This window comes from Sciurus carolinensis, chromosome 3, assembly GCF_902686445.1.
Source record: "Sciurus carolinensis chromosome 3, mSciCar1.2, whole genome shotgun sequence".
Classification (NCBI taxonomy): domain Eukaryota; kingdom Metazoa; phylum Chordata; class Mammalia; order Rodentia; family Sciuridae; genus Sciurus; species Sciurus carolinensis.
The window spans coordinates 43,495,167-43,498,570 of NC_062215.1; the positions used below are offsets into that span (position 1 = coordinate 43,495,167).

General features: G+C 41.9%; 1 non-coding gene across 1 annotated transcript; it reads left to right on the forward strand.

The window, feature by feature from the left end:
- The first annotated feature begins 1,569 nt into the window (after window positions 1–1,569).
- LOC124981614 (U6 spliceosomal RNA) lies at window positions 1,570–1,676 on the forward strand. The gene has a single exon (XR_007108103.1). It is a non-coding gene; the product is annotated as a U6 spliceosomal RNA (small nuclear RNA).
- The last annotated feature ends 1,728 nt before the right edge of the window (window positions 1,677–3,404 follow it).

Below are 3,404 nucleotides of genomic sequence, written 5' to 3' on the forward strand. Positions count from 1 at the left end.
CTCTTCAACAAATGGTGCTAGGAAAACCAGAAATCCATATGTAGCAAAATGAAATTAAACTTCTATCTCTCAAACTGCACAAAACTCAAAGTGGATTAAGGACTTAGGCACTAGAACAGAGACCCTATGCCTAATAGAAGAAAAAGTAGGCCCAAATCTTCATAATATGTCAGCTCAGGAACTGACTTTCTCGACAAGACTCCTAAAGCACAAGAGGTAAAATCAAGAATCAACAAATGGGATGAATCAAACTAAAAAGTTTCTTCACAGCAAAGGAAACAATCATGAACAGGAAGAGAGAGCCTACAGAATGGAAGAAAATCTTTACCAGCTGTACCCCAGATAGAGCATTACAGTTCACAGAAGAAATACAATTGATCAACAACTGTATGAAAAAATGTTCAACATCTCTAGCAATTAGAGAAATGCAAATTAAAACTACACTAAGGGGCTGCAATTGTGGTTCAGTGGTAGAATGCTTGCTTAGCATATGTGAGGTTCGATCCTCAGCACCACATAAAGATAGATGAAATAGGGGTGTTTTGTCCATCTACAACTAAAAAAAAAAATTTTTTAACTACACTAAGATTTCATCTCATTCCAGTCAAAAAGGCAGTTATCAAGAATACAAGACACAAAGCCAGACATGGTGGCACATGCCTGTAATCCCAGCAACTTGGGAGGCTGAGACAGGAGGATTGTGAGTTCAAAGTCAGCCTCAGCAACAGTGGGGCACTAAGTATTCAGTGAGACCCTATCTCTAAATAAAATACAAAAAGGGTTGGGGATGTGGCTCAGTGGTTGAGTGCCCCTGAGTCCAATCCCCAGTACCAAAAAAAAAAAAAAAAAAAAAAAAAAAAAAATACGAGCAACAATAAATGATGAGGATGTAGGGAAAAAGGTACACTCATATATTGCAGGTGGGAATGCAAATTAGTGCAACCACTCTGGAAAGCAGTATGGAGATTCCTCAGAAAACTTGGAATAGAACCACCTTTGGACCACTCTTAGGTTTATACCAAAAGGACTTAAAATCAGCATACTACCGTGACCCAGCCAGGTCTATGTTTATAGCAGCTCAATTCACAATAGCTAAACTATGGAACCAACCTAGGTGCCCTTCAACAGATAGTGGATAAAGAAAATGTGATGTACACAATGGAATATTACTTAGCCATAAAAAGAATGAAATTATGTCATTTGCCTGTAAATAGATGGAGCTGGAGAATGTCATGCTAAGTGAAAAAAGTCAATTCCAAATAATCAAAGACTGAATGTTTTCTTTGATATGATAATTCACAATAAGGGGGTGGCTAGGGAATAACAGATTAGAGAGAGGGGAGTGAAGGGAGGGAAGCAGATATGGGGGTAGAAAGGATAGTAGAATGAATCGGATGTTATTACCCTATGTGCACATATGATTACACAACCAGTGTAACTCTACATCATGTACAACCAGAAGAATGAGAAGTTATACTCCATATATGTATGATATGTTAAAATGCAGTTTGCTTTCATGTATAACCAATTAGAACAAATAAAAAAATAAAAGTTAAAAAAAGTCAGCCAGTGCTCGCTTCGGCAGCACATATACTAAAATTGGAACGATACAGAGAAGATTAGCATGGCCCCTGCGCAAGGATGACACGCAAATTCGTGAAGCGTTCCATATTTTTTAAACTTTGAAGATAAAGATATTTCGAAAAAAGTAGAAATGAAGAATAAAGTATCAGAAGTAAAAAAGTCAGCCAGCCTCAGCAACTTAGTGAGGCATTAAGCAACTTAGCAAGACTCTGTCTCTAAATAAGAAATAAAAAGGGCAAAAAAAACCCAAAAGGTTTGGCTGGGACATCTTGTAGTGTTGGCCATAGGGCCTGTTACCCCTCCCTCTCGTCCATCTGGGATGCTATTTTTATCCCTCCTTAAAGCATGTCATTACCCTCCTATCAGAAAAATGAAGCAGAACAGAAAGTGGGACATGGGAAAGGTTAGCCACAACTTTCTTTTACTGGTATGTGTGACTTTAGATGATTTGGCCATTTGAAAAATCTGATCCTAGAAAACACACCTGGCTAGGGAAGGAACCTTGCCCTGAGAAAGTCAGTCTGATGGTCGGATCATGGTGAAGGTCAGACCTTCTTCTCGGGGTCTGGAGGCCAACACTGGGCTCTTCCAGTGGCCAGACAGAGCCAAACAATGGGGACATGCAGCTTGTGACAAGGAAGATGGACCATATTCAGACCCAGGGAAGAATTTCAAAGTCACATTTGTGACTCCCACAAATTTGACTGCCCATATTTGGGGAGTTGACGGGGAGAAAAGATTAAAAAAAAAAGAAAAAGAAAAAGAAAGAATGTGTCTGTTGCCACCTGCCTTTGTAGTCAGTGATCGCGTGACCCAGAGCAAGCATGAGGGAGGATGTATGTTGTTCCCTCCAACAGTCTCAGTTCCTGTGGGTTGCACTCTGCATGAGCATCTCGGTTTGCTGAGTGTGGTTTCAGGGTTTCAGTCATGTCCCCTAACTGTAAGTTAGCTTCATTTAATGCTCAGCCCATCCCTGGAGGAAAACTTGGCTGTGTTGGGCCCAGTTGAAAGAAAATTCATAAATGTTCAGGATGGTATCTTTTTTCATATGTCCAACTTCCACACTGATTTCAGATCCTAACTCCTTAGAGAAAGGCAACTCTCAACTTCAGGTCTTCGGAAACCCAAAGAAACATCCATTTTGTGTCTTGCCACCATAAGCTGGGGTCAAGGATCCCCTCTAGTGTTCCACCCCCAACATGACTATGATACACTATTAGTCCTTGTATTTGTTTCCTGTTGCTGCTGAAAGAAATTACCACAAACTCAGGGACTTAAAACAACACAAATTTATTATCTTGCAATTCTGAGGGTTAGAAATTAGATCAGTAGTTTGAATCTTGAATGTCCCCATTTCAGATTGGCAGGATGTCGGACACCCAAGTCCTTGCTCTCAGCCCTCATAACCACTGGCCCACCCACCAAACCAAGCCCAACATCCCAAAGGCAACAAGAAGGAGATGACAGATAGGTGGTGCTCAGGTGCCATGTGTGAGAAGGGGGTTTCTCCATTGGGAATTCCCTGAGACCTCAGGTCCCTCGCAGCTGGGTGACTTGCTGTGGAGGGCTCCCTGGGGCTCAGCTCTGTTGTAGAACTCTGCTGGGTTAGTTGCTGGTTAGTTGCTGGATGTCTGACTTCTACCATCTGCATTCACAAGGGGTCTCTATTCCCAGGACAGTAGTTCCAGGATCCAGTACTGACAGGGGGTGTCCTGGGCGAGGGAATTACCTTGCTCTTTTCCTCAGAAATTAGAAAGAGGGTGGCACTGGAGGACCTGGGTGAGCACTCAGCAGCCACTTTGCTCTTGCCTCTCCTGGCA